Source organism: Gymnodraco acuticeps, unplaced genomic scaffold (genome assembly GCF_902827175.1).
Source record: "Gymnodraco acuticeps unplaced genomic scaffold, fGymAcu1.1, whole genome shotgun sequence".
NCBI lineage: Eukaryota > Metazoa > Chordata > Actinopteri > Perciformes > Bathydraconidae > Gymnodraco > Gymnodraco acuticeps.
Window position 1 is genome coordinate 9,169,734 of NW_022992351.1, and position 15,130 is coordinate 9,184,863.

General features: G+C 39.7%; 1 protein-coding gene across 1 annotated transcript in view; it reads right to left on the reverse strand.

The window, feature by feature from the left end:
* The window catches only part of LOC117541769 (helicase ARIP4-like), a 97,124-nt gene that overhangs the window by 73,242 nt on the left and 8,752 nt on the right, over positions 1 to 15,130 (reverse strand).

Here is a 15,130-nt window from a genome sequence, read left to right on the forward strand (position 1 = left end):
AGGTGGGCGGGTGTTAACTTGGTTGGTGATTGGTGGTGGTGACTGTCTGTGCACAGGGAGACCGACTGTCCGGTGATCTAACCGCCTTCTGGAAAAGTTTCACAAGTACGTCGGTACGCAAATGCGCTTTGTGACACAAGTGACGGTACGCATTTCAGATTGTTGCCACGCATGCGTACCAGTTATGTGCACCCCTGGATATAGAGTTGCAACAGGGGGGGTTGAGACGCACAGGGTGCAGTGGAGACGCTGCGCACAGCTGATCGACAGCTGGGAAAAAAAATCCACACAAAAAAAATTCAGATCCAGTCGTCATGACTCCACTCCGGAGGGATTCCCCGATCATTTCTTTCAGTTTCTCATCAAGGGGGGGAGGGGGGTATCCTGTCCCCGGCACAAACACACTGACACACTGCCTGTCCTGAGGAAGATTATGTGTATTTTGTCATTAACTTTTTTCGCACCACTTATTTATTTTGGTGACGATCCGACCTCCATGCTGCTACTCTGGTTCAAACTGCATCCACCAAACAATATGATTTATCTCGACCTCCCCAAAAGAACCAAAATCTGACACGGTGTGAGATGTCTTTTTTAGCTGTTCCGTCGTCATTTCCTGCTATCTTCTTCATGCAGTCAGTCAAAATGAATATTAATACGGGGCGTTTCTTTGATTATTTATAGGCAAATATGGGTGTTACGTGAAGCCCGCAAAAGCTGCGCCGCATTTCGAGTTGATTGTGATTTATAAAAGGGAAAACGGCGTAGGACGTGTGTGCGCAGTGTTTTAGAAATCGGAATATCTTTGTGCGTATTTATTTGCTTTGTCCTACGTAAGCCACCTTCCCACGTGAATCCTAAGCAAAGCTTTATAAATGAGGCCCCTAAACTTTTGAAACAACATCCATAACATTCATCTGGCTGCAACTTACAAATTATTTATCTAATATATCATATTCCAATCACTTGTATATAGACTCTTATTGCACAATTTTTCCCCCGTTTTTTTGTGTTGCACTGTTGGAGGAGCCTCTAACCCAGTGGTTCTCAAACTTTTTCTGTCAGGCCCCCCCTTTGGAGAAAAAAAAAAATCGGGCCCCCCCAACACAAATAGTCAGGCTCAGTAGCGGCGCCAGAGATTTCTTTTGGGGGTGCTGTAGGGTAGCTTGACGTTTCATAGAGGGTGCTCAAACATTTAGGGTTTCCCATTAATGTACCGGGTGCTACAGTTGAATGTTCTACTGCAACACTCCAGACGCAAATACACAGTGTGACAGTTACAATGAAGGCTTGATAATCAGCTCACGGCATATAAGTGTAAGCAGGGGTAAAGTGCTATTTTTATAGGTGGTGTGTGGACCTCACCTCCTCTAGGGGGGTCCGGGGGCAAGCTCCCCCGGGAAGATTTATTTTTAAATATTGAAGTTAAATGCATCAATCTGATGCACTTTGAGAGCAACATGAAGAGATCTATGGATACATCTCTCAACACCCAGATGAACTGTAAACAGATTTACTTTTTCTTTATGGATATTTTACAAATCACTCCCCTTTTAAACTTTATTCTTTTTTTACTGTCATATAGTATTTCATACCTGTTTTTCATTTATTCTCTTATTTTTGTATAACTATAATGATCATATAAACGTGTGCCTCGGAAATAATTGTTTACATTAATGGTGACCAAACCGTTTGAGACCCACTGAGATAACACTGACAGAGTCCTTTAGCTCACTGAGCCTCTCAGTCTGACAGGAGAGGACTCTCCTCCACTTTGTTGTTGAAAAAACTCCTTATATCTGTTAGCGTAGCTCGCTAGCACCAGAAGCTAACATCAACGATCTCCAGTACCGGTGTGCTCTCTCTCGCTCGTGCACACAAAATGGCTCGTTTCACACACACACACAGTCGAGCTTTAATGAAACACAGAGACCCAGACGTAATAGTACTGTACTGCGTTATATTATTTTCGAATCAATAATTTTTCAAATTATGATTTTTTTTATTATGATTTTTATTTTTATTTTTTATAACCATTTTTCCTCCTGGTCTCTCGCGTCCCCCCTGGCATGACTTTGAGAACCACTGCTCTAACCTAAGATTGTCATCATCATAACTACACTGTAGCTAAGTACGTATGACTAATAAAAGCCTTGAACCTTGAAAATCTGATCAATTAATTTTCAAAAAAAACATCAATGTAAAAAAGTAGATTGCACTTAAGCAATAAATGTATAAACTCTTAAACTATGCTTACAATAACTTCACCTTTACTGGTGCACTTTTTACTGTTTTAGTGAATGACCATATGTTTAAAAGCAGGTTCTGTAAGAAAAAAAGAAGCAACACTGGGAAGAAATTGTCTTGTTGAGAGAGTTTTTTTTAACTTTCCCTCGAAGTAACTTGACTTGACTTATACATTGTGAAACGTTGGTCACATGACTCTCCCGCAGACATGCTGCACAGATTGTTATGAGCTTACACAAATTGAAAGTCACTTCCAATCAAGAAAACTGCTGTGTCATCACCATCAGGCCTTATGTAGCGTTAAATACCAAAGGAAGGTGAGCCAAGCTGTTGAGTTTACATCAGGCCATTAACCTGTTAAATGTCACTTGCATAACATGATATGTTTGCTGCTCTCAGCAGCACTGCGTTGGTCCAGCAGGTTAGACAACCCTTTTTAACTATGCTTGGCTTTGGCACATCAACACTTGTACAATAAAATGCAACAACTTTGTGAAGGATGTCCAATGGGCATTGTAGCGCCATACATTTTTAACAAAGGATTCATTCCAACCACTGGTGGTAGATATCCATCATCTAGTACAGCTGCAATGATTTGTAGACTCATCCATTAGTCAATCGACAAGTCTTTTGAAAATCTTTTCATCTTTTAAGTAATTATTAATGCACAAATCCTCTCAAATATAGAGATTTCATGCTTTTCTGTATTTTACATCACATTAAAGTGAAAATCTTTGGGTTTTGGACTGACAAAACAAGACACCACGTTGCAGTTTGAGACATTTTCACTATTTTCTGAGATTCTATAGAGCAAACTATCAATCGGGTCAGTTCCAGCACTTCATGGGAGCAAAAGTGTGACATTAAGGGACATTTATTCAAGATGATTACAACCATTTCAATTTACAATCAGGCTAATGTTAAAGGTGGGGTAGGTAATTTTGGAGAAACCAGCTCGAGTGCGCTAGAATTTGAAAATACACAGCTGGAAAAAATCTGCCACTTCCTTACAGAGCCCCTCCTCCAACACACACAAACGCGCACATGACCAATGAGGGCACGAGATAAGTTTGTTCAAGAAATGGAAGGCTGACAGGCAGGTAGGCCATCCAGTTATTTTAGCCGGGCCGGCTAAAATGATTGGTCGTACTTTTTACAGTATTACGGCTTCCACAGATGACATTTTTTATGGATTTTTTGTCAAAGCACTTTAGATATTCATTGCTATCGGGATGTTAAGAGCATTCCATGGAATATAACAAAAAGTGTATCTCGAGCCGGTTTCTCAAACTTACCTACCCCACCTTTAAGTCAGAAAAAATAGCATATTCGTATTATTATATTCTTATAATCCTTTAGGGTTTTTATTATACACCATTTGTCTTGGTCAGCTTTTTTCCAGGGATAGCTGTTACGTTTATTTGCATTTTGTAATTGCCTCTTGTAGCTGTCATTGTTATAGTGGAGTCTGCATTAATAGAATGGGCATTACATTGCCTACACATGCAAAAGGAATACTCACAAACAACAGGCATACTTGATGTGATGGAGAAAGACAAAGCTGATGCAGGCAAGCAAACATTTAGTCACAAGTTTAATATCACTGTCGGATCACATTGTTGTCCGTCTGTACAACAAAATAACTACATCAGAGGAAGAGCAACAACAATGTAAATACTTTTAAATGATATATCAACAGAGAGATATCTTTATTTGTGTTAAAGCAGCTTCCACCAACTTCCAAAAACTCTCTTGAAATGTCTCACACACAAAGAGTCGAAACCATCGACACCCTACATCACCTCACCTGGAGGCGTTCCAAGGACATCTCATCAGCTTGCATTGCATTGTGGGAGTGCAGCATTGCCAGCTAGGATGAAAAGCCATTTCAATTCAGTGAATATAGAGGCGGGATGCTGATGAGGGCAACATATAAAAAGACCAGAGAGAGGAATATAAATAAAGAGACGGAGGCATGAAGGATGACGGTGGAGATGGACATAGACAGGATGATGAGGGAGGGGGGGGGGGGGGGGGATAAGAGGCAGGGGAGCAGTCTGATATCCTAAAACACCCCATGATCAAAAGGGGGGAGGGGGTGAGACAACCTACATTTCTCTGGTTCGAAAATAGGACAAGCCTGTAGCCTGAACCAGCAGGTGGTCATATACATGAGACCCCCCCCCCCCCCCCACACACACACACAGATAATCCACTGCTGTGAATATCTCAGGGCACATGGACACTGAAGCTGCTGTAAAACACTCCGATGCCTTGTGACTATAGCATATCTGGATGTTTTCGATAAAAAATCATTTATTTTGCAATTATATAAAAATGTAATCACACCAGCAATCTAGAAATCTAGAGACACAGCTCCAGCTATTCAGCATGACAATATTTTTTTGTAGTGTAACATCAGACAACAAAAATATTCAACTACAGTATATTCAAAAGTCTAAAGGTTTGACTGATGAGTTATGCTTTTGATACTTGTTTCATCCGCACACCAAAAGAGGATCTTATATTGTTGTTTTAATGCTTCACGATCCAAAATGGTATAATTTAACATAAAGACCACAGCTGCAATGTTTTTCTTCCAGCATCCAACCGTAAAGGGAAAACTCTTTACTTTGATATGAAATATCAGTCAGTCATGTGCCTTCAATGGGATAAAAGTTTGGTCCATTTTTTTTTAACTAAATCTACACACACAATCCACTCACAAGCCCCCCACCCCATAGGCCTTCTTTGTTTACTTCTGTAACATAGTGACTTCACCACGTAACACTCGTGCATCTATTGGCTAGTGCTCCAACACATTGTACGTGATTTGCTAAGTGGTTGGACATCTCTAAGCGGTTGACCAATCACAACAGAGTCGGCCAGGTTAACAATTAGAGCAGCACAGACAGCACAGTACAAGTAAAAATAAAGCACTTTTGAACATTAAAGCATGTAAACATGTCACAGTAGAGGCACAAAATACAAACTCATGTGAAAATCTGCACAATAGGACCCCTTTAATGTTTTGCTGTCTTTACTTGTACTAAGCACATTAACACAACTCATCTTCTGGTACATTGTGATTAATTGTGGCGAACATAAAGACTATTTTTCTCATCGCGGGCCATGTTTGGGATTTAAATCGCCAGCACATGTGCTCTCCTACAGCTAGGTATGTCCTTCTCAGGGTTTCATGTACAAAATACCTCACATATGCATCCACTTACACCATGTAATTAAAGAGAGAGAGAGGACATAAAGAGAGTGATACGTAAGGAAGGGGGCAGTGAGAGGGCAGCTGCTTGCATAAGATCTGGCTAATAATGCCACTCTTTAGCTTGCTAGAAAAAGTTGTACAAGATGTATATACACACACACACACACACACACACACACACACACACAACACACACACACACACACACACACACACACACACACACACACACACACACACACACCACACACACACACACCACACACACACACACACACACACACACACAACACACCACACACACACACACACAACACACACACACACACACACACACACACACAACACACACACACACACACACACACCACACACACACACACACACACACACACACACACACACACACACACACACACACACACACACACACACACACCACAAATTCCTCCCCTTGCTCCTAACCTGGTAATAATTCTTATCCTATATTTGGTTTGACATTTTCCCTTATTTCCAAACATGTCCTCACTTTTCTTGAAGAGAACCAACACACACACTGCTCATACGTCAGCAGCGATGAACAGTGTGTACCAGGGCTCCATTATAAACTCTGCTGAAGCTCAATGGGGTTTATAATGGGGGAGGAGATACATAGTAATAGAGAGTTAGAAGGGGATGTGCGGTGAAGGGCCAAGAAAATAAAAAGAAATAGCGAGTCAAACAGCGCAATCTTTTCAAATCCTAAACAATTTAATTAAAGTGGACCGACCATATCTGATACCTTTCACCTTCACATCAATAACCCCTGTCGAACCTGTCAATACTAGACATGTTTTTTTTAATTTAAAACCACAAACAACAGCTCAGTCTTCTCCTCTGATAAACAGCCTGATGATGCCCTTCACCGGTTCTCCAAAAGCTGGCTTTTTGCAAGATTTCTAACACTTGGGTTTCTTGCTCTGAAAATGTATATTGTATAACACCTTGCTTTTCTATTGGAATGGCTTAGAGACGTAGAAGATCTGCACCACATACCCTCGCTTGTGTAACAGAATTACACAATACTGAATGCTGGGGTTGGGGGGGCAGCAGGAGGTTGACCAATCAAAGGCAGGTTATTTTCATTCAAAGGCAACATCACACACATATACTGGTCAAAGACACACACAGTGCTTTGAGATAAAGGAATGTATTTCTGATTATAATGGTGGAGGTCTTTTCAAAATCTCCTTTGCTTTAGTGACATCAAGCCAAGACCTAAATGCCAGGATGAAAGATATAAAAAAATGATACCTTGACTAACCATCAAAGTCGCTACTGATCAAGTAATTATTTGACTAATAGAATCTTTTCAGCACTAACCGGAAACATTTATTCAAACCCTTAAAAATGCTTCAACTCAGGGACAGAAATGTACAATTTCTCAATTTATTTTCATGTTTCTGGGTCGTTTGCGAAAGTCTTAAATAACATTTAAATGAGACGCTTCAGAGTTCATCCAAGCTCAATGTCACACTTGCGACCTTCTGATTCTAATTTGGGCCTGAAACCGCCGACACACGCTTTTTTCTAATTCTGTCTTTGAACCTATAAATACCTCTCTCCCTCTCTCAATGTTGGTACGCAAATGCGCTTTGTTTCAAATGACCCGGTGCTCTTTTTTTGGCGGAGGTGCGCATGCGCACCTGCGCACCAGTTAAGTGCAGCCCTGTGTATAACCCTTTCTCCTGTCTGTTACTCCCTCTTTCAGCACAAGAACCAGAGGGGGATTCAATGGAGCCTGAATACCTGCACTGAGACCCTCACCCTGTACCCTGAGTCTCAACTCTGTGTTTTTCAAGCCTTTCCCTGTTTTTTTTGTATTAAACAAAACATTAAGCTTTCCCAATGGTGTGGTTTTCGTTTTGTGAAAAAGTGCAAATGCAGTGTTTGTATATAATTACATCACATATTTTGTTGCTGTTGGTCGTGAAATTGCTCCTGCTGACTTGAGCCAGCCATTTTTCCCTCCGCTCTGTGTCAGTGGGGAAGCCGTACATTCGTACTCCTTTCTCGGAGCGATTTGAGCATCCCCAGGCAGCACAGCAAACCATGGTGGCGACTAGGAGGCAGCACAGCAAACCATGGTGGCGACTAGGAGGCAGCACAGCACACCAGGACAACACGGAGGAAAAGGCACAGACAAACTGCATGATATGCTTTTCAATGTTGATTGAATTCCATGTATTTGCAATGGATGTTCCTAAAACAACACATTTAACATCATCATCATCATCATGCTGCTGCTGCTAGTCCTTTGATAGTCACCTGTCCTTTCTGAAAGCCATAAAGATGACATTAGTCATTTAGATAACTTGTGTCCTCAGTTACCATGGTTACTGAAACTACCATGAATTTAAGAAAATGGTAGACATTAATCTAATCTGAATTTTAAAGCATTACTTTAGATCCCCTCCCTCTAAATATATCAATAAACATTAGAAAGTGATGCTCCTGACTACCATACAAGTTTAAGAAGATAATATTGGTTTTAAAGAATTCAAAGCTATACATAAACAGCAACAGGCTCTTTAACCAAGGCACTGTTAGCCTACCATGTAAACTAGTTGTTCACACTAATCCTAATATTATTGCTTAATATTAGCAAATTCTATTTTATTTTTTAAAACATATTGATGTAAATACATACACATATCGATTTGTTGTATACATTTTGCAAATCAAAACCTTTATTCACTAATAATTACCAAAAATCGTAGTTCTATCTCCTGTTATCAATGCATTCACATTGCCCGCCATGAACTTCCGGGGAACGATCCTCGTCTACATGAACCACGTGACGATAACCGTTTTTGGACACATTTTAAATATAGTTAGACATATCAAAGGTAATTTACAGCATTAGTAATTAATATCTAATTCTTAACTGTGAATGGTTTTCATTTATTTAACATTATAAATGTATTAGTCTGGCCAATGACAGAACCACAATCAAGACTTCAATGCTGAAGGGCCAGTGGATCTATGGTGGGGATCAGCACAAAGGTCAAGAAAACCCACATTTGAAAGGGAGACAACGGATGACCAAGAAACTAGTGATCTGTGAAGAACATAACAACAGATGCACCACTGATGTTTTGTATACCAGCAATTGAGGGTGGACAAGTTTACTACCACTTAAGTTTCAAATAAGTGTGTTAATTACTTATTGTAAAGCATTTGAACATTCTTTTGTGTCACATTTTCATTATTAAGTTGATGTATAAACCGTATAGTATCTTAATTATTTAAAATATAAGGTGACTAAAAATGGCAACCATATTTTCAGTTTTGGCAACCAAAAGCTGATGTCTGGTTGCCAGCCTGGCAACCACTTTTAAAAGTTAGCGTTGAGCCCTGTAAACCCTTGGGTTAATCTCACCTGGGTGTCATTTATAATCCCTGCTAGGGCTGTGCAATTAATCGTATTTAATCGCGATTACGATTATGGTTTGCGACGATTAGGAAAACAGCATAATTGACAAAATACGATTATTTTGCTGGGTGCGCTTTCGCCCCTCCCTAAAAGCCCACTCGGCCACGTGGGAGTGACATGTGTTGTGAGTGTTCAGCGCAAGCGAAGATGTCAGAACAAGAGCAGCAACTAGTTAAAAAGAAGGGTCGCGGGGAGATTCCCAGTCGATCGCGAGATGTGTCTAAAAATAGAACAACAATATTCTGTTTTATCGTTAATGTCCTGTAACATAATGTTCCCGTGCCAGAATAATGCACTTGAACGCATGAAAGCTTTGTGATTGGCCGGCCTCACTGTCCGGGCGTGGCTGGTGAGCAGTGCACTAGTTCGCTGACGTTGTCCGTGTCAACAGCATGGATGGTCAACAGGAGTGACAGTCCGCACACACACAAGACCGCAATTATGGCAGAAGCAAAAAAGCCCAAAATATATAATTTTCACTCCGAGTGGGAGGATCATTATTTTTACATCTATTCCAATTCAAAGTCCATCTGTCTCATCTGCAATGCGAGCGTGGCTTTATCGAAGAAGGGTCATTTAGGAGCGGCATTTCAAAACAGTGCACAAACGCTACGAGACGGAATTCCCTCCTAATTCTGCCCTATGCTCCAAAGGGGAGGGGCCTGAAAGGACAGCTAAATGCACAGCAGTCCCTTTTCACCAGGCCCAACAACAAGAGCAAGGCTGCTACCATAGCATCTTATCGTGTCAGTCACGTTCTTGCGAAACACATGAAGTCTTTCAAGACGGCGAAGTTGTGAAAGAAGCTTTCCTGGAGGCTGCGACGCGCTTTTGTGGGACAGTAAAAATAACAGCAGCATTTCAACAGGTTTTTGATATAATAAAAACTCAATTTAGATACCGTTATTAATCTGCTGTAAGTTTTAGTTTGTTTGAATTTATTCATGATAATTATTGTACAAAATGGTATAAGAATGCAAACATTAAGATCTGTTCTGTTTAAATTGATTATAGTCTATCAGTTCAGAAACTAGTGTTGCTTGCATCCTATTTTAAAGGCATTTATTTTTATACTCTAATAAAATGCAACAAAAAATGGGTTTGATTCTATTGATGTTGTCTTTTTTATTGCACTGTTGCTGCAGCAGATTACTGTGTAGCTTCAGATCTGAGTTGTCTTATTAGTAAGCCTAATTTATACTTTTGTAGCAACACTATTTTTATATAATGGCAAAGAAAGGGTTCTTCAGAGTCTTTTCTTTTTTTCCTGTGTCATATGTGGCAGCACTGCCACAAGTTCCTCTTCAGAGAGGGTCTTCAGTACAGGTGGCAATATTGTCACCTGCCTGCGCTCATCTCTGAAACCAGACCATGTAAACAAACAGGCTGGTATTTCTTGCAAAACATCTTTAAGAGATGACATGAGCAGCCCTACCAGCATTTGCCATGGTGGCCTAAACATTTTTATTTGGTCTTAAATTGTAGTTCAACATTTATTTCCTGTTACTTCTAGACCATGACGGTTGGCCAGCCTTCAACGTTTAACTGAGTGGAATATGTTGAATATGTTTTACCAAAATGTTGGCTATATGTTAAGGAGTGTTCAGTAGGTTGTGACAGTGCACTGCAACATATTTGATTTAATTTATTTTGGTCTAATTTATTTTTATTTATCATATTAATATATGTTTAGTATGGTTTTGGAAGTGCGCTCCAACACATTTATTGATCTTGTTTATTGGTAAAATATTATTTGTTTTAAAGTTCAATAAATGGTCAATGAATAATCGTCAAAATAATCGTGATATCAATTATTGACCAAATAATCGTGATTATGATTTTTGCCATAATCGCACAGCCCTAATCCCTGCCCACCTGCAGCCCCTGAGCACAGTTAAACAAAATAGGAAGAAAACAAGAAAACCCTCACCTATGAATGATCACATCGCTTGTTGTGGGTTTTTTAGAAGCCAGACGGTGAAAACATCGATTTAGTTCTTCTAAATTCTTATTGACAATTAAATTAAAACAATGTTATTTTCTTTCTGATGTCGGCATAGCTTTCAAATAAAGACAGAAGCAGGAGCACACACACTTTATCATTGTCTCCTGAGTTCATGCAGTTGAACTAGGAGGTGTTGAGAGACGTGGGATCACTGCACCAAGATGATCTCTAATTGGATGCTGCTGGCTGTAGTCCAGCCAATCAGTGAGGGCTTAGAGGGTTCATTGGGTTTGTTAAGGGTTTACATAGGGACAGGGGAGGGGAGGATCTCCTCTGCTTAACCTATAGAATCCATAGTAGGATGGGCTTATTCTGGCAGCAGTCAAAACATAACTGCTGAGAAAAAAACCTGTTATACTTATCAGAATAAAGAGAAGACTATGAAGAATTAAGTTCAAAAGCAGATATACAATTAATTAAAGTAAAATGTTGGCACCGTTCTGTGGTTGATGTAAAATGTAAGTTTGTGATTGGATAAAAAAATCTTTATAAAAGCTAAACAGATCAATTATATGCTGTATTCTGGTCACTGGCTATCATTCTCTACAGGAATCCATTTCCTTCCACTATCAAGATCTTAGACATCTTTTTTAAACCATGCATGCAAGCCAGTAAATGTTTGTTTATCGAAAAAAATCCAATCTCAGATTTTCCCATACCCCTCTGCCAACATCCATCTCCTCCCTCAGGTCTATCAGACACATCTTTAGGGGTATGTGATCCAACAGGGAAAACAAGTGTGTAAGACAGATCCTTTATCAAACAGAGTAGAAAACAAAGGTATTGATTGATAACATTGTTTTGATGAACTGCAGTGAAGTTAAAGGTGTTCTTTCACAGCTGAGCTAAAATGATCATAAGCCAAAACAGTCATTTAATTAGTCATTTAAATGTGTCTTATTATCCCTCGCTACAAACTCTTTACAGACTTTTGCAATGATTAGTCAATTTGCGTATCAACATACAAACTTAAATTAAAGATGTCAAGTATACTAGACACAGAGTTCATAAAGAATTTCAAAATGTAAGGCAATGCAGCTTTTGTCTGAATTATATAATACAGAACTTGAATAGATGGATAATACAAAATTATCAATACACTTAATGCTTTTCAACCACACACATTACATTTAACTATGATATAGGAAAAAGTCTTGACTTCATTTGACAATGCAAAACTATTAGCTACCTCATCACTGAAATTGTGTTTGGTGTATCTGCGCTGGCCCCGCCTGACCTCTGAGATGAATCATTAATGGGATCATAACAAAGTCTGCTGAGTTAGAGAACTACGAGTCAGCGGTTATCTGAGGAACTCGAGTGGGAAGAGAAAAATCTTTTGGGGCCATCGCTCCGCTAATACCTTAATGTGGCAGCACACGCAAACGCCACAGCTGTGTGTCTGGACGGTGGCATTTAAGCTGTCTGTGGTAATTATTACAGATGGAAAGTGCAGAGCTGTGGTGCAGCAGCTGCACCCGAGGAACGTCTGGGAACAGACCGTGGCTCGGATTTGTTACAGCTCAGAACAAATGAATGAGTTCACAATTGGCTGCCATTACATCATCAACGTGGAAAAAGTCATGTCAGTTTCCATGTAAAGCAACAACTACACAAATACAGGCCTGTCTCTCTGAGGCTATGGAACGACCCTTAAAACCACATGCTGATATTTCAACTGGGACAACTCTGACGCAGACCACACACACACACAACACACACACACACACACACACACACACACACACACACACACACACACACAACACCACACACACACACACACACACACACACACACACCACACACACACACACACACACACACACACACACACACACACACACACACACACACACACACACACACACACACACCACACACACAGCACACACACACACACACACACACACACACCACACACACACACACACACACACACACAGCACACACACATCACCAGCACACACAACACACACACACACACAACACACACCACACACACACACACACACACACACAGCACACACACACACACGACACACACACACACACACACACACACACACACACACACACACACCCCACACACACACACACTACACACACACACGTTTTATCCATTGATTCTTGTCAACAATGACTAATGTCAACAATAACTGGGTGCATCTACACAGCACACACCCTAATAGAGAAATACCCATATATTACAAGAGAGCCTGATCAACAAATTAAAACATTAACACTAACACGGCTGTTCCACACACACATATACCACAGTTATTGTAACCTTCACACAGACAGAGCTGCTCGTATAGTTACACATGCTCCTAAGGAAGGACTAACGCAAACACACACACATGTCCTTCATGTACTTAGGATGACCTTCTCCGACTTTAATGCAGTAAACTTGCAACTAATAACTTTAAAACGACATGCCTCACCTAGGGCTGTTCAATTCAATCGTATTTTAATCGCAATTACGATTATGGCTTGCAACGATTATGAAAACAACGATTATTATTATTTATTGGTTTTTCAGTTGAATTATACTTAAAGTTCAGGGTAATCAACTGTTAAAAACATTCAATAAATGGATGTTTTCAAAGTAAATGGATAATCGTTTTTAATAATCGTGATATCAATTTTTGGCCCAAATAATCGAGATTATGATTTTTGCCATAATCGAGCAGCCCTAGCCTCACCCAAACCTCACCTTATTCTGAGTTCAAAATAAATTGGTTAATTACTTAATTTGTCTAATTTCTGGTTCCAGGATCTCACTTGTTTGAATCTGCTGCTTTTATCATATGAGAGAATAGCAACTCTAAAGGTTTTTGCACTGTTGACATTTAAAGAAATTACGACAGGCTTAGGGCTCATTTTATTCATGTTTAATGAGAAACCTGGAAAATAATCAACACACAAATTGAAAATGATAATTAGTTTGATTCGAACCTCAATAAAGTAGTTGAAGCCATTTGAATTGTCACATCTGGCTGTCTTTGTGTCCATAGCAACTCTCATGGGTTGCATCGACAGCCATATGCAGTACCAAACTGAAGAAATGAGACATGTTTGTCAGATCATTAAAACTGATGGACACAATATGAACCTTAAGTACATCATTCGATGTGACTTCTGGGTTTTTATGTAAAGGAATGTTGAGTGTGTCATTAAGGGTATATTTAGACTGATAAAACATACAGTATCCCATGTTTCACCTTTATCAGCCTTCACAAAGATATTAAGACAAGAGCAAACAGGTTCTGAAGACCCAGAGAAAGACACAGTCCCTCTTTTCAGAGAGATCTAGCACTACAAATCTAATAAATCCAAACAGGCTTGCAGCCATCAATAAAAGCCTCTACGCTCTGAGAAGAAATTACGAACGTGCACATCTCGAGAAAGACATTAAAGCATTACAAGTTTAGATATTCCTCGCAGCATGAGGCCTGGAAGGGAGAGAAACCAGAAGTATGGGGGACTTTGAATAACACTAACCAATTCTTCGTTTTAGAGCAAAAAAGGCCACCGTAAGCATTCATTTATTATATAACAACTACCAGCTTCTTCAACTAACAAGAACAAATAAAAAACAGCTGCATTGATGCTGAAAACCCGTGGAGGCCTTCTTTGTTTTGGGTAATCTTAAATTGAGGAATCGATAAATAAATCAGACTAATAGGCTATTCACCTGCACAATATAATGTAGTTAAGTAAATCCTCTACATAGTGCTGATTCCATTTTCATTTCCAGAGGTGTAATAAACAGAGCAAATGTCAGAGTTAAGACAGTTAGTCAGGAACATGAATTCAGTCTGTGACCTTTCCTGTTGTAAGGCTGTTCCTCCGGTAACTAAGCCTCCCTGCTGCTGTGGTGGCTTACATTGCTTTATCCAACGTTACCTTCATTGATTTACGTTTAATAATCCGCAGACATGGAGGAAAGCCTAGAGAGACATAACCTTTACATAGGGATATAAAATGACATGTATAAAAGGTTTAATGCCAGACAGCGGCTACTTGCTTTATCAATTAATTCCTCTTTTGTAGTTTCACACAACATGTTTGAGGAAATGTATTTTCTCCTGGGTTATTTCAGTTTTTTTACGTATCGCAAATGTGTTTTTTGATAAAAAATCAGGTTAGGGCAGTGGTTCTCAATGAGAACAAATAT